General features: G+C 40.1%; 1 long non-coding RNA gene across 1 annotated transcript; it reads left to right on the forward strand.

Annotated features, from left to right (window-relative positions):
• Positions 1-9,901: 9,901 nt before the first annotated feature.
• LOC127950473 (uncharacterized) lies at positions 9,902-11,394 on the forward strand. Its single transcript, XR_008152474.1, has 2 exons — positions 9,902-10,179; positions 10,355-11,394. It is a non-coding gene; the product is annotated as an uncharacterized LOC127950473 (long non-coding RNA).
• Positions 11,395-21,560: the final 10,166 nt, after the last annotated feature.

Here is a 21,560-nt window from a genome sequence, read left to right on the forward strand (position 1 = left end):
GTGAATATTACCAAGGGAACCCCACCAAAAACGTGTATTTTTACCGCCCGGGACGAAACGCGATTGGAATAGTTTTGAGAAGTAATTGGGCAGATTTTGTTTTGAAAACCTGGCAATCCTGATCTGAACGCACATGCTGGAGATATACAACTAATCACAGGAGCACCTTTACTAATGAGATGTGCATGAAAATGCATTCGATTTTTTGCACAGCCCTAAGTGTGAGAGAGTGAGTGACTGCCTCAGTGAGTGACTGAGTGAGTGACTGAGTGAGTGAGTGATTGAGAGTGAGTGAGTGACAGTAAGTGAGAGAGAGAGTGAGTGAGTGGTGACTGACTCAGTGAGTGAGTGAGTGAGTGAGTGAGTGACTGACTCAGTGAGTGAGTGAGTGAATGACTGAGTGAGTGACAGTGACTGAGTGAGTGATTGAGTGAGTGATTGACTGACTGACTGAGTGAATGAGTGAGTCTCTGAGTGAATGACTGTGTGATTGAGTGAGTGACTGAGTGAGTGGCAGTGAGTGAGTGAGTGAGTGACTGACTGAGTGAGTTAGTGACTGACTGAGTGAGTGACAGAGTGAGTGAGTGGCAGTGAGTGAGTGACTGAATGAGTCAGTGACACAGTGAGTGACTGAGTGACTGACTGACTGACTGACTGAGTGAGTTGGTGACTGACTGAGTGAGTGACAGAGTGAGTGAGTGGCAGTGAGTGAGTGACTGAATGAGTCAGTGACCGAGTGAGTGACTGAGTGACTGACTGAGTGAGTGAGTGAGTGAGTGAGTGAGTGAGTGACTGAGTGAGTGAGTGGCAGTGAGTGAGTGACTGAGTGAGTGACTGACTGACTGACTGACTGACTGAGTGACAGAGTGAGTGAGTGGCAGTGACTGAGTGAGTGAGTGAGTGACTGAATGAGTCAGTGACCGAGTGAGTGACTGAGTGACTGACTAAGTGAGTGAGCGACTGACTGACTGAGTGAGTGACAGAGTGAGTGGCAGTGAGTGAGTGACTGAGTGACTGACTGACTGACTGAGTGAGTGACTGACTGAGTGAGTGACAGAGTGAGTGAGTGGCAGTGAGTGAGTGACTGAGTGACTGACTGAGTGAGTGAGTGACAGAGTGAGTGACTGAGTGATTGAGTGAGTGAGTGAGTGACTGAGTGAGTGAGTGACAGAGTGAGTGATTGAGTGAGTGACTGACTGTGTGAGTGATTGAGTGACTGACTGACTGAGTGAGTGACAGAGTGAGTGAATGAGTGACAGAGTGAGTGACTGAGTGATTGAGTGAGTGAATGACTGACTGAGTGAGTGAGTGACAGAGTGAGTGACTGAGTGATTGAGTGAGTGAGTGACTGATTGAGTGAGTGAGTGACAGAGTGAGTGACTGAGTGATTGATTGAGTGAGTGACTGACTGACTGTGTGAGTGATTGTGTGACTGACTGACTGAGTGAGTGACAGAGTGAGTGACTGAGTGACTGGGTGAGTGAATGAGTGACAGAGTGAGTGACTGAGTGATTGAGTGAGTGAGTGAGTGACTGACTGACTGACTGACTGAGTGAATGACTGACTGAGTGAGTGATAGAGTGAGTGACTGAATGAGTGACTGAATGAGTGAGTGAGTGACTGAATGAGTGAGTGACTGAGTGATTGAGTGGCAGTGAGTGAGTGACTGAGTGATCGACAGTGAGTGACAGAGTGAGTGACTGAGTGACTGAATGAGTGAGTGAGTGAGTGAGTGACTGAGTGATTGACTGAGTGAGTGAGTGAGTGAGTGACTGACTGACTGAGTGAGTGACTGAGTGCACAAGCACTTTTCATGACTTCATTCTTTTGAGGTACTCTGAGAGTGAGTGACAGAGTGAGTGAGTGGCAGTGACTGAGTGAGTGAGTTACTGAATGAGTCAGTGACCGAGTGAGTGACTGAGTGACTGACTGACTAAGTGAGTGAGTGACTGACTGACTGAGTGAGTGACAGAGTGAGTGACTGAGTGATTGAGTGAGTGAGTGACTGACTGAGTGAGTGAGTGATTGATTGAGTGACTGACTGACTGTGTGAGTGATTGAGTGACTGACTGACTGAGTGAGTGACAGAGTGAGTGACTGAGTGACTGGGTGAGTGAATGAGTGACAGAGTGAGTGACTGAGTGATTGAGTGAGTGAGTGACTGACTGACTGACTGACTGAGTGAATGACTGACTGAGTGAGTGACAGTGATTGAGTGAGTGAGTGACTGATTGAGTGAGTGAGTGACAGAGTGAGTGACTGAGTGATTGACTGAGTGAGTGACAGAGTGAGTGACTGAGTGACTGGGTGAGTGAATGAGTGACAGAGTGAGTGACTGAGTGATTGAGTGAGTGACTGACTGACTGACTGAGTGAATGACTGACTGAGTGAGTGACAGAGTGAGTGACTGAGTGACTGAATGAGTGAGTGAGTGACTGACTGAGTGAGTGACTGAGTGATTGAGTGACTGAATGAGTGATTGAGTGGCAGTGAGTGAGTGACTGAGTGATCGACAGTGAGTGACAGAGTGAGTGACTGAGTGACTGAATGAGTGAGTGAGTGAGTGAGTGAGTGACTGAGTGATTGACTGAGTGAGTGAGTGAGTGACTGACTGACTGACTGACTGAGTGAGTGACTGAGTGCACAAGCACTTTTCATGACTCCATTCTTTTGAGGTACTCTGATATAAAATGACTTTGAGTGTTAGTTTAGTGTTGCAAAAATATACTACACACAGAAAATATGTATTTGGTTGCCATGACAACCTCTGGCGTTTGCTGCTGAAGTATGTAAAGATAGTAAATCACTTGACTTCAGAAAAGCTGCATCACTGAACAGTCACCTACCATCTGCAGTCCTAGGCACCTCTGTCATCGTGGCTCTGGATTATGGCAACTGAATCTGAAAGTTAAAAAGTGAAAGTAAAATGACCCATACTCAGAATTTGTGTTCTGCGTTTAATCCATCCAAAGTGCACACACACCCGGAGCAGTGGGCATCATTTATGCTGCAGGACCCAGGGAGCAGTTGGGGGTTCAGTGCCTTACTCAAGGGCACATCAGTCGTAGTATTGAAGGTGGAGAGAGAACTTTACATTCACTCACCCTGCCAACCTGAGACTCATACTCACAACCTTTCGATTACAAGTCGAACTCTCTAACAATTAGGACACAACTTCCTCATCTTGGAAATCTGAGTGATCCTGTCTGTTAAAAAGCTTTATAAAACAGGAAAGCCCCAAAACTCCCCAAAACACGCCCATTTCCAGAAATCCTGCAGAGATTTTGGATCTGACAGAATAAGTTGTTTGCACATGAAGTCACTGCTGTGGCACGAAATGCAGCTCGAAGGCAGGAAGTGTTTTTTCTCCATAGGAATCACTAGGAAAACTGAAAATGCCTCTTTTGCATTGTTTTATTGATGCTCAAATCGGTCAAACCAAGAAAAGATGAAGAGCTTTTATTGTGTATCAAAAGTTGTTGCTCATAATGTCAGGGGTAATGTCAAGGAATTGACTGAAAAATGTTGGAAAAAAAGTGTTTTTTAAACCTGCGTCTGCAGTCAGGAGGAGCTTAGTCAGCTAATGCTCATGTGTGCAGTTTCGTGTGTGCCACTTTGTCAAATGTAAGTTATTATAACTTAAATGTGCAATGTTTATGTTTATATAAAGTTAGTTTTACTGTACTTATGTTAAAGTGATTTGTTTCTTTCATTTGAGTTATCACTCTTGTAACTTGACAAAAATGTAAACATTGCAACATTATCAAAGCTAACCAGTGGTTACAATCATCCGGGTATAAATCATGCTCAAAATGATTTGATTTTGACACAATATTTTAACTGAAACTCACTGCAGGCAGCTTTGGTAAGAGGCAGGACATAACCTGAGAAGACGCCAAGTGACCAATCCAATCACAACACACGTTGGCCCAGCTGACCCATCACAACACATGCTGGCCCAGCTGACCCATCACAACACACACTGGCCCAGCTGACCAATCACAATACACCGGCCCAACTGACCAACCAGAGCACACACCAGCCCAGCTGACCAATTAGAGCAAACACAGGGCCAGCTAACTAGGAACTATTCGAGCTGTTCATGCCAGACTGGGGAGAGATGTTTTGTAATAATGTAAAATATGTGAAAATAATTTGTTTTTCAAACAACATAGTATGAGAGCCTGTTCTACTACACCCCCAAAACAAAACAAGACCTTGAAAAAGAGCATATAAGACCCATTTAAGAACATTTATATGACTGTCTGTAAAAGGAAATTATTAAATTAGTTTTCAAATGATTATTTATTTCACATGGGTTTGAATCAGATTGGTTCAGATGGTCATTTTACCCCCAGATGGTTCATCTAACTCCCTGACTCGAGCCGGGTCAACTTAACCCAAAACACACTGAGTCATGAGAACACTTATAAGAAGCTATATTTTTTTAACCCTGTGTCATAGACACATTCTGATCATTTAAATGATAGGAAGACTTTCATTAGGATAGGACAGACACTTTACTGTACTTCTGCATCATTTCCCTTATCTTGAGGAGCACATAAAAAAATTACTCAGCTTACCCTACTCTCCCTTATAAGAATTAGACATTTAATTTAATATTTTACACCATAAATCTATATTATATAAATCTAAAATATATTGTCTACAATTGTCTATATATATACAGTATATTGTCAATTAATCAATCACCTTTATTTATATGGTGCTTTAAACAAAATACATTGCGTCAAAGCAACTGAACAACATTCATTTGGAAAACAGTGTGTCAATAATGCAGAATGATAGTTAAAGGCAGTTCATCATTGAATTCAGTGAAGTCATCTCTGTTCAGTTTAAATAGTGTCTGTGCATTTATTTGCAATCAAGTCAATGATATCGCTGTAGATGAAGTGAAGTGTCTACGAAGTGTGCCAATAACATCAAATGTTGTGTTATCTATATAAGATTTGATCATGTACAGTAATTTGATTAGATATTCAAGAACATATTGTGTAACACTTTTAGAAGGAAGAGTCATTACCGACAAAAACACGGATCATCCACTGAGTGTAATATGGATTGTAATGCATCTACCTGTTAATGAACGAGCTTCAGGGGCTGTGGTCTCTCTCCAGAGAGCGGCACACAGATTGACTGATGCTGCGGAAAGGCAGGAAACACAGAGAGGATCAATGGAATTGTGTCCTGTGTCCCAAACTGAAGTGAGTGGACTCATATGTGTCAACATTTGGATACCGACATACTGGAGACTCCCCGGGGGCGGCAATCGACAGATGGGGGTTGAGTTTGGGGCGGGTCAGAGCCAAGTTAAATACACATAAGTAAATACATAATAATTCATAAGAATTATTGTGATAATGAGACTTATTCATGTTTCTTTTTTTAAAATCTTTATTATAACACATTTTATTTTACATAAAAGGAAACACTTTGCTGCATGTAGATTGTAGAACAAAAAAATGTACTTCATGTATTTAATATGAATGTGTTTCCTAGTGTTTCTTAAATCCAGAATTATAATTGTGAGTAGCAGAATTTGCTGCTATAAGTCCCCCTCTGAAAGCGACTGTACTTGTGTGCAGGTTTTGTGTAGTTGATTGTGTGTGCGATCACAAGAGAGCACAGAGTGTGCTATTATTCATGCTCATTCAATTTTCTGTCACAATCATTCTGACCGTGCTAAAGGTTCTCTCTGAGGATTCATTACTATGTGGAATGCAAAGTAGTGTATTCATCAAACTAGCCAACTGACTAAACCTGGTCTCAGTCTCACTTTTTCCTATAAGGGAAATCAGAATCTGTACACTCTCTCTTCCTGGATTAACTCCTTGCTGCCCGTGACCTGGTAGTGTGTGAACTCCTCTCTTAGTTTATCTGAGACACTTCATCACGATGTAAGCTGTCCCAAAGTCAGAATGCGGACACTTTAATTTTCATTTTTATTAGACTTCAAAAAATACAGTCAAAGTACTGTAAGAACTACAATAATACACATGAAAAATATAAAATACAAAAAAATATAAAGAAAAAACTGGTTTTACTGTACTTACACTTATGGATCTGAAATTTAAGTGTAATAGTCTTTGGTTTTATTTGAAGGGATATTGGTCAAACCAAATAAAACATGTTCTAAGCACAAATAAAAAATGGAGTCGATGTTATCAATTTTTCATGGTTCATCTTTCACTGACTCGCCCTGTTGTGTGTGTATGATTGGGCGTTACCGTGTCAGAGTGCTGATTGCAATACTAGTGACAGCTGCTTCTCATTAGCACTCTGTTAGTTGCAGGCGTTACTGAGGTTCTGCTCGTGTTCTCTCGCTGTCAGCACTGGACATTTCAAGCTATTCCACCATTCTGTTCATGTTTTCTCTCTGTCGGCTCTGGAAGTGGAAGTGCTTGAAGTTCTGGTGAAGTTTCCTTGTGTCATTATCCCCTGTGATTCCTGCTGTAGTTTGCCCATTGCAGTCCCTGCATCACGGAGGACCCCTGCAGCCAACTGCTTCTCGGCACCTTGTTTCTCTGGAACTTTCTGAATCTTCTGTGTTAATAAACCGTTAACTCTCAATTTGATCTTCTGCGCTTCTGTTTTCTGTATCTTCTGAAACAATTATAAATCTAGTCAAATCTTTCCACAATATTTTAACATCATAGTAATGCCAAAATAAATGAAACAAAGTTTCAGTCCTCATAATACAAAAATAATAATTCAAATCAATATCTCTTTTAAATTTAACAAGAAAATTATTTACTGGGTAAAATCTATTTAAAACTTTAAAATATACTTCCTTGACTTTGTTTACCAATAGGTATTTGTTTGGCAAGGTCCAAATGTTCTTCCATAATAAACCTTTAACTAATCTGTTTCAATAAATTATACAGTTTGGAGAAGAAACTATATCTTTTTGAAGTAAAGAACGAACAGTTTTGTTAACATTCATACTGTTTTAGCTCTGACTAATGCCAAAACTCCCGTGGGAATTGCATCCATGTCTAGTCAAGTCAACTTTATTTAAATAGCACTTAAAACAAAACTGATTGCGTCAAAGCAACTGAATAACATTCATTAGGAAAGCAGAGTGTCAATAATGCAAAATGACAGTTAAAGGCAGTTCATCATTGAATTCAGTCATCTCTGTTCAGTTTAAGTGCATTTATTTGCAATCAAGTCAACGATATCATTGTAGATGAAGTGACCCCAACTAAGCAAGCCAGAGGCGACAGCGGCAAGGACCCGAAACTGAATGGAGAAAAAAACCTTTGGAGAAACCAGGCTCAGTTGGGGTCAGTTCTCCTCTGACCAGACGAAACCAGTAGTTCAATTCCAGGCTGCAGCAAAGTCAGATTGTGCAGAAGAATCATCTGTTTCCTGTGGTCTTGTCCTGGTGCTGATGTTTTATAGGGAGCCAGTGCAGTGTGGACAGGACCGGGCTAATATGGTCATACTTCCTGGTTCTAACTCTTGCTGAACTCTTGCTGCTGCATTTTGGACTAGCTGTAGTTTGTTTACCAAGCTTGCAGAACAACCACCCAATAAAGCATTACAATAATCTAACCTTGAGGTCATAAATGCATGGATTAACATTTCTGCATTTGACATTGAGAGCATAGGCCAAAATTTAGATATATTTTTGAGATGGAAAAATGCACTTTTACAAATGCTAGAAACGTGGCTTTCTAAGGAAAGATTGCGATCAAGTAGCACACCTAGGTTCCTAACTGATGACGAAGAATTGACAGCAGCCATCAAGTCTTAGACAGTGTTCTAGGTTATTACAAGCAGAGTTTTTAGGCCTAATATAATTAACACCTCTGTTTTTTCTGAATTTAGCAGTAAGAAATTACTCGTCATCCAATTTTTTATATCGACTATGCATTACATTAGTTTTTCAAATTGGTGTGTTTCACCGGGCTGCGAGGAAATATAGAGCTGAGTATCATCAGCATAACAGTGAAAGCTAACGCCATGTTTCCTGATGATATCTCCCAAGGGTAACATATAAAGCGTGAAGAGTAGCGGCCCTAGTACTGAGCCTTGAGGTACTCCATACTGCACTTGTGATCGATATGATACATCTTCATTCACTGATACGAACTGATGGCGGTCATATAAGTACGATTTAAACCATGCTAATGCACTTTCACTGATGCCAACAAAGTGTTCAAGTCTATGCAAAAGAATGCTGTGGTCAATTGTGTCAAACGCAGCACTAAGATCCAATAAAACTAATAGAGAGATACACCCACGATCAGATGATAAGAGCAGATCATTTGTAACTCTAAGGAGAGCAGTCTCAGTACTATGATACGGTCTAAATCCTGACTGGAAATCCTCACATATACCATTTTTCTCTAAGAAGGAATATAATTGTGAGGATACCACCTTTTCTAGTATCTTGGACAGAAAATGGAGATTCGAGATTGGTCTATAATTAACTAGTTCTTTGGGGTCAAGTTGTGTTTTTTTGATGAGAGATTTAATAAGAGCCAGTTTGAAGGTTTTGGGGACATATCCTAATAATAATGAGGAATTAATAATAGTCAGAAGAGGACCTATGACTTCTGGAAGCACCTCTTTTAAGAGCTTAGATGGTATAGGGTCTAACATACATGTTGTAAGTTTAGATGATTTAACAAGTTTATACAATTCTTCCTCTCCTATAGTAGAGAATGTTCAGTAAAATACATCATGGAATCAAACAAAATTGTAACTTCATAAAATTATTTATTTTTCACTTATGCCAACAGTGTTTGAAAGGTTTTACATTTTCAACATTGAGTCCATAAAACAAATAACAGCTAAACATCCAACAGACTCCTCTCTGAACACCTCTCTCTCTCTCTCTCAAACACAGTTTACATACAACATAAAACTTTGTTACATTTCTCCTCTCTCTCTCACTCTCTCTCTTTCTCTCTCTCTTTCTCTCTCTCTCTCACACACACACACCCACACACACACACACTACACACTCTCTCAGAGTATAGAATATGAATATGACATATTTGCAGTTGTTTCACACTTTTTTGGTATGTACAGTACAGACCAAAAGTTTGGACACACCTTCTCATTCAAAGAGTTTTCTTTATTTTAATGACTATGAAAATTGTAGATTCACACTGAAGGCATCAAAACTATGAATTAACACATTCACAAACTTCTCCCACTGTAAGAAACTATGCTTTAACTGCTGAAATGAAAGTTATAATAACTTTGCGTTTCTTGGTAACTGGAAAAATGCAGCAATGCACCAGTGATGACTTAGGGCCATCACAGTCCACAGTTAGCAGGGTCTTAAATACCACTGTTGCTGCACTAACCATACCAGACATAGTGAGGCAGTTCATTGACTTCCCAACTGACCTTCAAACTATACGGCAAAAGCAAGCAGATTTTATGAGGATTGCGGGTTTCCCTGCAGTTGTAGGAACCATTGATGGCACCCATGCACGCATCATTGCTCCAACTGTAAATGAGGAGACATACATCAATCGAAAAGGATTCCACAGCATCAATGTTCAAGTCGTATTTGATGCCAATTACAAGATCCTCGATCTTGTGCCAAAATGGCCAGGGTCAACACATGATGCTCGCGTTCTTTCCCAGAGTGGCCTCACTGGGTTATTCGAACAAAATTATGTTCGCCCTGGATGTCATCTGCTGGGAGACTCGGGTTACCCTTTAAAACACTGGCTTCTCACCCCTTACAGAAGACCTCAAGGAGAACAGCAGCTCAATTATAACAGGTACTGTACTGGACTGAACTGTAGACAAGAGACCAATTTTGTTCAATGAGTGCATTCTTGACTTATCTGACCTATGTTCGTTTATTGTTTTTGCATCATGAAGAGCATGAGCCATGGTGGAGAGAGGAATTGGACAGCTGAAGAGAAGATTCCATGTCCTACATGGAGAGATTCGACATTCACCTGAGCGTGCTTGTCGCATTATTATGGCTTGTGGCATTTTGCACAATATTTGCAAAGCTCGTAACCTCCCATTGCTTGATGATGATGATAATGATGATGATGATGATGACGATGAAAATGACGACCATGGTGATGATGAGAATGATGACAATACCACCGAACACACATTACAAAGCATTTCGGGGAGAGCATCATTCAGGGATTGCTTTGCTAACTCACATTTTGGGTAAGCAAACTTGTAGACAATAAGTAACAACAAACCAATTTTTCCTTACACAATTTTATTACACAAAGCATATGTACAATCATTGAGTATTCTTAATTCTTTTCAGTTTTAATGAATAATATTCATTTTGAATTTCCAGCAACTTAATTTGCAATTTGAACTTTTTTCTTTTAAGGGACTCAATGTGATCCTCAGTGGCTGCGCCCTGTGCAAATCCAGTGTCTTGTGAGGCAGAAGCTCATCTGGAGGACACACGGAGATGTCTTGAGATGATACAGGAGAAGATGCATCTGATGGACCGGCTCCAGAATTATCCACACTACATTCACATGCAGAAAATATTAAACAGTGCAAACATGTTTATTCAGTTCATTGTGGTGACTGAAATACTATCAATTTATTAAAAAGACACATTACATGCATACATTATTACATGCATAATTTTCTTCTTACCATCTTTGTAACTCCTTCAGTTTGAGAAGTGCAGGGTCTGGGGCATCTGGGATGCCACAAATAGAGGGATTGGCAAGTATCTCCTCTACTATTTCACCAATCTCAGACAGAGGTTAACATGGAGGGCCCCCACCTGTTTGACAAGAACTCAGCTGCTGACCACATGGAGACAATCATTTAATATAAAATGGTTTAATAAGCTAAAATAAAATGTACCTGTGGCTCGCATGCTTTCTTTATATGCTGCAATTTCCTTGCGTGTTGTTGCCAACACATTGTACCACCTTTTCTCACAATACTCTGCTGAACGTCTTGTCCGAGGAAATGCTGCATTTACTGTCAGTACAATCTGTTGCCATGCATTTTTTTTTCTTTGCTTGTTAAAGTTGGACTGAATTTTCCTCTTATCACATCCTTCCATTTAAGGACTGAATGCACTAGAAGAAGATTTTCTTCCTTGGACCAGTTTGGTTTTCTTTTTGCATCCATTTTTTTTAAACAATTTGCAACTTTTGTCTTCCCTTTATATACAGCTGTGAGTGCAATTTTGAATTATGTGATTCATCATCCTAATTACTTAAATAGCATCACATTTGTCCATTTAATTAATGTGTTGAAACTCTATTAAAATTGTGTGAAATAAATGCATGTACTTATTTGTAATTTTTTTTTTTTTTTGCACAAAGCAAAAACGAATTATTCTAAATAAATTGAAATATTGAAATAATTGTTATGTCTTAATAAAATAATGAATTAATTGTGTCATGCTGCTGTGACCTCACCCTTGCAGGCTCACTATTGGCTGATTCAAAGGTTCAGGGCGGACATTTTGGGTTCACATCATTGTAGTCCTTAGTTCACAGCACTTAAGTCCCACTACAGTCAGCACTTAAGAATCAGTCTTCTACTTTACTGAAAGTTGCTTTTAGCTGTTTTATAAATGTCTCCTACTCTTAGAAAAGTCCTACTCTTTACTAAGTATTTTCTGACACTTAAGTGAAAGCTTAAGACTATTCTTAAGAGCATTTCTTCGAAGTTTTATACATACGGGCCCAGGGCCCGTATTCATAAAGAATCTTAATGCAAAAAGTAGCTCCTAGTGACAAAATTCTAAGAAAATTCTTAGAAATGTGGGTCTTTACTCTTAAAATTAAAGAAAAAATCCTAGTAAAGAAAAAAGTAATTCAGAAAGCATCTTAACCCTTAAAAGAGGTCTTAAGGTCAAACTTGTTAGAAGCACAGACGAGGACTTTTAAGAGGCTTAAGAGTTTCTTTAGCAGAAGAGAAGAAGAAGAAATGTGTTGCAAACAATGGATGACAGTGAGTTAATAATACAGTATAGATTATATAATAATTTAATATAATATAATTTAATATATGAATTAAAGTAATCACTACATTACGATATTTGGCAACTGGGAAAATGCAACAATGCAATAGTGATGATTTGGGTCTGTCACAACCTTCTGTAAGCAGAGTGATCACACAAACAATTACAGCACGTTCAGAACATCTTATTGTGTCGCAGTTCATTTAGTTTCCACTGGACATTCCCACCTTGCAAACTCAAAAAACTGCATTTATGAATATAGCAGGCTTATAGGTGCGCACAAGCAGGGGAATGAACCGTTAATAGTTTGTGCTATACGCTCCTATGTCTGCTTCTTGTCCCTTGCTGTGACACCGGCCCGAATTATCCTTTAAGAATGGCCTTGTGTTCATCCACTAACTGGGCTAACGGTAAACACTGTTCCTCTGTCCAGTTTGGCTTTCTTGCCCTTCTTGGTTTTGATTCCATGTTTGATACATTAAAACCAACACTCAAACCGCCACTTACATAGGACGGCAATCACTGTAATTGGAAAGAGTGGAACAATTTTTATCATTCTAGGCCAATCAAATACCTTATCGGAAATTAAAAGCATGGTAAATTAAAAAAAAAAAAAAAAGGATTTAGATACACACATATAATGTGTGTTTGTGTGTGTGTGTGTGAGAGAGAGAACAGTCAAATAGGATAAATTACGCATGTAAATTCAAAGTGAGAATTAGAATACATCCTATACTTAAAATCACTCTTTTTTTCCTTCTTGGACAACCAACCAATCACAGTCTTCAAAAGATTGTGTCATACATAGCAACAGGGTCAACCCCGCCTCCTCACTAAGATAAAAGTTTTTGTCTTTTCCTTACTCAGAGTTGCTCTCAGATTGGTCCTGAATCGCTCTTAAGCTAAGACTCCTACTTAAAAGTTTTTAAGCCAAATTAAGAGTTTTCTGAGAGGATTCTTATAATCTTTATGAATACGGGCCCTGGTGTATAGGACCGCTTCAGCACAATGTCTGTATAAGATTGACAATGTTTATCATGCGTCTCTGAGATTTATTACGAATTGTAAAAACTTTACCCATCATTGTGAATTATATTCCAGAGTAGGATGGCCATCGTTGTCCAATAGACGTTCAGGGCCCGTATCCCTAAAGAATTTTTGTGCAAAAAGTGGCTCCTAGCGGCCAAATTCTAAGAAAATTCTCAGAGTCATGACGTTTTCTTAGAATTGCCCCTAAAAGTGACACGAAAATCCCAGTTAATATAAAAGCTATTCCTCAAGATTCCTACCGCTTAAAAGGTCTCCTAAGGTGAGATCTGCCAAGAGCAGGGAAGATAACTTTTAGTGGCTTAGGAGTTCCCCTAAGCAGCTGCACGAAATGGCCAACAGAGGAGGCAGGAGAGATGTCCTGCAAACACTGGATGACAGGGAATTATTGAGACGCTACAGATTGGATCTTGCAGGAATCATGTTTGTGGCGGATCTCCTTAAAGATGCAATTATTGCACCAACTGGGCCAGCAACAAACCTTGCTCCTCAGTCCAGTTCGGCCTGCGATTCCTTTTTTTTCTCCATTTTCTGTGTTTGTAGGATATTTGTTAACAAGCCTTCATAAATAGACCAGCCAGCAATCACAGACATTGATAAAAGCTGAGCAGTGTTACCCTCGTTAAGACCACACTGAGTTATAACATTGTAATTTCTACTTCATTAAGGACAGCCCCTTGAGATAGGCCATCTTGTTTTCAATGGGGTCCATATGGGAGTGAAAGTACAAAATATGCCAGCTAGGATATTAATATGAGCAAATAAGACACAAATCATTATTTGAACAGGGTGTAATGAGCTCAAGTTTTCACATATTTTAGATTCTAATGTTAGGCCCCTACAGCTTACTATTCATTTTCCAGATATTTTCTTGAATGTGAAACATTTCTTTACAATTACAGTCTGCATAAGATTAGAGTGTATAATTATGTTTATTGATTTGAGGGTACATCCTTTGCTCATTATCACCAAAAGTTCATTTTCATCAAACTTGTAGGATCAACCAATCACAGCTTTTGAAATGATGACTCATACCTAGCAACGGGGTCAACCACACCTCCTCACTAAGATAGGATTTTCCATCCATTCCTTGCTCAGAGTTCACTGAAAATGTTCTGGAATCAGTTCTAAGCTAAAACTCCTGGCAAGGAATTTTTAGGTTAAGTTAGGAGCTCTCTGAGAGGATTCTCAGAATCTTTAGGGATACGGGCCCTGGGCACTGGCATACTTTTATCTATAAGGCCATGCTTGGTCTTTTGCCATCCTACATCTGTAGTTTAATCACATGGAGAAGTGTTGGTTCTTATTCATTGCGATCAAATGATCACTTGCTACTCTTTGTTCCATTTGCCCGTACAGAACTGGGAAAAAGGGCTTTTGTCTACTCAGCTCCTTCTGCATGGAACTTTTTGCAAAAAGACTTGAAATTATCTTATTTCCTTAAATGCTTTTAAGTCCAGATTGAGAGAACCTGAAATTACCTGTTTAAATTGCAAATGTTTTTAATTATTCGTATTGTATAACTTTTATAAATGTAATTGACTGTGTTTTGCTGCCTCTTGGCCAGGACTCCCTTGAAAAAGAGTTTTTTAACCTCAATGGGACTTTCCTGGTTAAATAAAGGTTAAATAATAAAAAAAAAAATATATATACTTATGTGTATTTAATTGCTGGTGGTTACCTGTCTACTAATAAACTCTGTGAGTTTCCTTTGCAGTGCTCAGTTACAGTGTTTACTAAACACTCGCCAGCACCAGCCATCTGGCTTCATGTTTCGGTATTAGGAGGCTGAGATCTCACAGGTTTCTGAGGGAGCCTCCTTGATCATCAGGCCTGGCACAGCACTGCAGGGAATTTCATGGATGTCAGGCCAGGTCACCCCAAGGGGTCTCCTGGCTGTTTAGGGGTGCTGTTGCATCTATCGGGAAGTGGAGGTGGCAGTTACAGAAGTCTTCTTGTGTATGCTGCTTCAGGTGATGCTCCCCTCGCCCGAGGTTTGTAAAATTGAGCTTGCCTCTCCTGTGAGATTCAGCACCTCTGCGATGCTTAGGAACCTTTAAGTACACACGCTAAGCTTTGTGTACTTTCTCAAAACCACATGGTGGTCAGTGTGCACGTGAACACTTTGCACACTTTCTAAAAATCCACAAGTGGTAAGTTTGCACGCAAGACTCTGTGAACTTTCTGAAATCCTGTAAGATAAGGGTTACGCGCTCTGCTTCATTCCCTTTCTTGAGATGATTAGACCTTGGTTCCTTGGGCTCCATTCAGCCAGTGTGTATTTGTTTATACACCTCAAGCATCGCTTCCCTCAACATTAGGGCTCTTATGCTGCGTTCACACCAAACGCGAATAGAGCGTCTGGCGCGAATGATTTCAATGATAAGTAAATGTAAAGATGCGTTTACGTGCGTCTGGAGGTCTCGCGCCGCTGTAGACACGAATTCGCCTCATCTAGTTACAGGAGATTCCGAGTTATGAAAAGGACCATTGCAAGCTGAGAGCGACCGGCTTTTGTGGTGGAGAATTGGCAGTAATACCACCACCTTGCGCAGTTGTACCAGAGTGTCCCTGGGACATAAGTGCGGTCGGAGCGCGTCTTCTCAGTTTTCCTGTCCAATAAATTTTTAATGGCCCTAGCCTTTTTGTGCATGCCTGCCTAGTGCCGCCTAGCCTAAGTGTCAGTTACATTCAATAAAAAAAAAACACACATGGCCTGTTCTCAAGTTCATTTAAAGTTTCATTTTTTGAACAGTTGTTTGAAATGGATTGAATCATTATTTAAAATAATCTTGGAGATTTTTGAAATGCCTAAATGCAGCCGGGTTGAAGCCTGCAGTGATGTTTTTCTTTTGTTATGGCAGCCGTCCCCTCTGCACACATTTTTTTGAGAATATTGCACTCCTGTTGCTGTTTGTTGTTCTGCACGAAACGCGCAGTTGCTTCGTGCCCTTTCATGAGTTGGTAAAAGCCCCATTCATCTTGGGCGTCGCTCCACCTATGTATCCTCTGATACCTATCTAAACATGGTGTTGCTACTAGAGATCTGTAGAGACAGCTCTTTCAGGAAGCTTATGCGTAAGCTAGCGGTAGCCCCTGTGTGACAGGCAAGACTTGGTTCAAATGCTAGAAGTTTCAAATGAAGAAGATAGTGACGCGCTCTCCTGGTGCTTATTTATAGTGGCGCCGGCCAACAATTTGGTGTCTTTTTCAATGTATGCTTCAGACATGGGTCACAACGAGGTGTTCCCCAAAGCACCCCCTAGAGGACGCAGTGTCTCCTTCCCTACTCAGGGAACTATGGTTACATACGTAACCTGAGACAGTTTTTTCTGTCTCTGAACTTTTGATGCTGTACTATAGGAGTCATAATTTGTTGATTTGAGTATCAAATTTTTTAATTGCAGTGCTTTTTTTTTTAAACAATATCCTTTTTTTGTGTAATCGAGTGTATTTAAATCTGTTGAAGTGGGTGATTTTTTTTTCCTCACCCATTTACCTTAATTTATGATTATTTGCTTTAACATAAGATATATAAAATATCTTATGTTTTTAAAACTTTCTGATTAATCATTCAGCCCTAATTGAAACTGTTTCCCAGCCAAATGATAACCCCCAACAGTCTGTGCTGTGAGTAAAAGTGAACCTGGTGGAGCTGCAGGTAAAGTTGGTCAAGTACAGTATGCTGGTCACAGGATAAGAATACCAACTTGTAAGGAGCAGGATGTTATTGGCAGAGTGATGGGTGGACTGAAGAGAACACACTATACAGTTCTAGTGGAGAGCCAGTCCTCCAAAGGGTTCAGGAAGGCCTTATGGTTGCCAGGCTGCTTGTTAATGTTAAAAAAGGTTGTGTTCCCATTCGGCTCTTAAATCTGTCTGGAAAGGATGTTATTGTCAACCCAAGGACCCTGATTGCAGATGCTTTACAGGTTCAGAATGTCATTGAAGAGGAAGAAAAGTGCCAAATGCTGTGCCAAAACCAGTTCTTGTGTCAGAGTCAGTGTGAGAATTCAGTGACTGCGTCTTGTCAGAGTCAACAGCAGACTACCAGTGTTGAGTCTGTTGATGGTATAATGTGGAGTTGATCTTAGTGCTGCAGCAGAAGGCGAGGAGCAGTTGGGGTTGCTTCAGGATTTGCTGAGGAGAAATGCTGATGTCTTCTCCAAACACTCTATGGACTATGGACATAACAGCACTGTGCGACATGAAATACCTCTGGTAGACTCAAAACCTTTCCGCCTACCTTATCGCAAAATACCCCGAACCAGTACCAAGAAGTGCGGAAGGCCATATCAGAGAGGGAAGAAGCTGGAGTCATTCGACCAAGCAAAAGCTTGTATGCATCCCCCATCGTTGTTGTTTCTAAAAAAAGATGGCTCCCTGAGGATCTGTGTGGACTACAGGAAACTTAATTCCTGCAGTACCAGAGACGCTTTTCCACTACCAAGAATAGAGGAAGCATTGGAGGCGCTGGGACAGGCAAGGTTCTTATCAACTCTTGATCTTACCTCTGGTTACTGGCAAGTTGAGGTGGCTGAACATGACAAGCTCAAAACTGCTTTTATCACCCCCATGGGATTATATGAGGCCAACAGGATGCCGTTTGGTTTGCAGAATGCCCCCACAACCTTCCAAAGATTGATGACCTGCTGCTTGGGTGATCTGAACTTTGAGAGCCTCATTATCTACCGTGACGACTTAATTATCTTCTCTAGGACTTTATTTTTCCTTCTTATTTCTGTACTTTTCTCAGATTTCTCAAACAACAGAATTTTGGCACAAACGCTAAAACTAAAAACTAGAGTTTTTCCGAATCCGATAATAGTATCAGAAATATCACCAATACCACAACAAATTCTGGCATCAGCATCGGCGAGTACATGAACCCATATACCGATCCGATACCATTTTCTTAAAGGGGGGGGTGAAATGCTATTTCATGCATACTGAGTTTTTTACACTGTTAAAGAGTTGGATTCCCATGCTAAACATGGACAAAGTTTCAAAAATTAAGCTGTAGGTTTGAAGGAGTATTTTTGTTCCCAAAATACTCCTTCCGGTTTGTCACAAGTTTCTGAAAGTTTTTTTTGAGTATGGCTCTGTGTGACGTTAGATGGAGCGGAATTTCCTTATATGGGTCCTGAGGCACTTCTGCCGGAAGAGCGCGCTCCCGTATAGCAGAGCACTGAGAGCACAACAGACTTCACTGATCAGAGCCAGAGCGTCGCCAAATGTCACAAAAGGAGTGTGTTTTTGGTTGCCAGGGCAAGACAACCCTGCACAGATTACCAAAAGAGAAACAGCATTAAGGGACCAGTGGATGGAGTTTATTTTTACAGAGCATCAACGGAGTTGTGCAAGTGTTTGTGTTTGTTCCCTGCATTTCAAAGATGCTTGTTTTACAAACAAGGTCCAGTTTGACGACGGATTTGCACATCGTTTATTTCTTAAGGATAATGCAGTCCCAACGAAAAAGAGTAACGATCGTGTGTTGGAACCGCAGGCGGTGAGTAAAACTGCTTCAAATATCTCTGTGTTATTAACTTAGCTATCGGCGTGTAAGCACATCAAGTAAACAACATGCGATGTTGTCATCAAACTGCACGAGTAAAACTGCTTCAAATATCTCTGTGTTATTAACTTAGCTATCGGCGCGTAAGCACATCAAGTAAACAACATGCGATGTTGTCATCAAACTGCACTTTCCACATGTATAGCTAAAAAAAAAAAAAAAAAAAAAGACGACAAAGTGGAACTTAGTCATTTTCTAAAACCGCTAAGCAAATATATACAGTTTCAGTACATACCACATAGAGACATTGTTGCTGATGCTGCTCTTGTTAAATTTCAGCCTCTGGATCTGATTCTGGATCATAAATATACGCTGAATCTGACTATTAGCCATGGTTTGTTTTGGTTGGTTTTGTCCTCACGGTGTCACAGCTTCCAAACGCTCTCCACGCAAAAGCCTACTGGCGCTCGTGATTCTTTAGCTCCGCCCACACGTCACGCCTCCAGCCGGTCGTGTTTTTCCGGGAAAAATCGGTACAGATTATCTTTCTCTTATGAATATAATAAAACTAAATACTTTTTGAAATTATGAAGGATGCAGTACTACTCTATAGGTACTCAAGATTAACATGATATTGAGTGAAAACGAGCATTCCACCCCCCCTTTAAACAAGACCTAGTTATGACTGCTAGCTTTGCTGCTCAGAATGCATTACAAACACAGGAAGTTGTGCTGTGTTGCAACAAGCAACCCCTGTTTTAGAGCAGCAAAGAAATGAAAAGGCGTTAGCAGCACTGATCTATATATGTCTGGATCGCTCATCGCGTTCTAAACTGCCAACAGACAGTGAAGCCGCTTCTATATTATAGATCAGTGGTTAGCAATATGTCCGCTGTTTAGCAGTATTTCAGATTAGACCAACCAGACAATAAAACGGCAACTAGGGATGCCACAAGTACTGCCACTTCACTACTAAGTCGGTGCTGAAAATTAAAAAATGTGATGATACTAGCGTCTCTGCAGTACCAGTAGTAAGTTTAAGTATATTCGGTACCCGCAGCTGAGTTCAGTCGCTTCCGTGTTAGTCAAAGCGCAAGGCTCCAGACTAAAGCCGAATATATACTAGTGTCTGTGAATATTAAACTGCAAAATACTATTTAAATATTACTCCTGCAAATTCTACATCTCTGTGGGTGACGGGCACAGATGCACAGGAGCACGCTGTTTTGTAGTCTCTGCCATGTGTCACTATATGAGGACATAAACGCATAAACCGCAACTTCATGAGAATTTACCATTTCATTTGAGAAAACTGTCATATCATAAACACAGACACTCAAAGATCTTCATGGCAGCCCATCAAAATAAATGTTTGGTTTAACGTGAGTAAATTGTCAATATATTAAGCTACTGTTGTAGCCTACAGTAGATTTAGCTATGTCTCTATGTAGTAATAATAATACGTCTCTATTAATAATAATAATTATGCCTAGAAGGTTGCTTGTTTTTTACTTGTTTTGTTGTAAAGAGATTATCTGATTAATATATATATATATTTTTATATTCCTAGACTTGTTTGTTGCAGTCTTTTATACAGTTATATTGTAAAATTAAAATACCTTTTTTAGTTTGCGGTGTTAGATTTTTTGCTGCATTTGAAGTTCTTTTTCGCTTAAGAAAATAAATAATATTACTGTCAAATTCATGTCAGATAATAAAAATACTGTAATAAATACAGTAGTTCACCATGTATGTGTTCATGTTTTATTAAGGGATAAGTCTGAAGCACACCATAAAATAATTCTAGCAATTTACACAGGGCTAGTAGTATATACACCTTTATATACATATACACACCCAGGTATCGGATCAGTACTCTGTATCGGCCGATACCCTGAGCCCAGGTAGTGCTGCAACGACGAGGCGACATCATCGATTACGTCGACTACAAAAATACGTCGACGTGCATGAAATGCGTAGACACGTCACACTGTTTGTTTACATCTCGTGTAATTGCATACTGGGAATGGAGAAAGTTGCATTCTATCACAAAAACAGAGACCACTGTTATCAAAAGTATGGGAATACTTTAAACAGAGGACAAATAAAATGGCCCTTTGTTCCCTTTTCAAAACCGCTCTCCGGGTGTTACGGTTTAACTGGTTACCGTGTGATCTGGTGACCAACTTCCTGGTTCAGGTCTGATATTCTTGCTTCTTGTGGTATTCTGAAATGTTGAGATGTTTTTAACTCAGTGCGAGTGCGTCGCACCGCGTGCGTCGTGACCGCGTCGCTTCCATTATGAGCATGTTTATCACGCGCCTACATTGGAAATAACGAACGACAAGACATGATATGTGAACAGCCCCTTAAAAGACAGTGTGCCGCGAGACAACAGTCACAAACCACCGAGCTACCCCGAATCAGCTCCAGATTTCTGGAAACCATGCTAAACCATAGCAGAACCCTGACTACATTTTATGGTTTGTGATGCTAAAGAACATTTTATGACATCTCAGACAACTGTAAATTTATGGCTACTGTGGTTTAATTATAAACGCTATCATAAGCTCATATTACCATAGTAAAATAATTTAGTTTGCCTCTTATTTATTTTATACTGTAAAAACTTCAACCATATAGGTTGAAAATGAATAAAGGTTGAAATATTATATTAGAAGTTGTACATTCCGGAGACGGTATAACAACTGCCTACATTCAAACAGAAGAGAGAGAAAATGCCTCCTGTTGGATCTACTTGTTGCATGAACTGCTGCAAACTTCTACAAAGGATTGTGATTCTTGGAATAAAGTTACCTGCTGGACTTCCAAAACAGACAGAACACTCAGCAGACCGTAGTCATGGACCCTCTCAGCATACAGCCGGTGAGTCCCATGAATCTTGTGAATCTCAACAGTTTAGAGGATCAAGCCGAAACTGATCACCACACTAATCGATGGCACAAACAGGGAGCTAGACCAAAATGAACATCAGACATCAGATTGTCACGATTTTCTCGTATTGCTGTCGTAGCT

Source organism: Carassius gibelio, chromosome B2 (genome assembly GCF_023724105.1).
Source record: "Carassius gibelio isolate Cgi1373 ecotype wild population from Czech Republic chromosome B2, carGib1.2-hapl.c, whole genome shotgun sequence".
In the NCBI taxonomy this organism is placed as follows: domain Eukaryota; kingdom Metazoa; phylum Chordata; class Actinopteri; order Cypriniformes; family Cyprinidae; genus Carassius; species Carassius gibelio.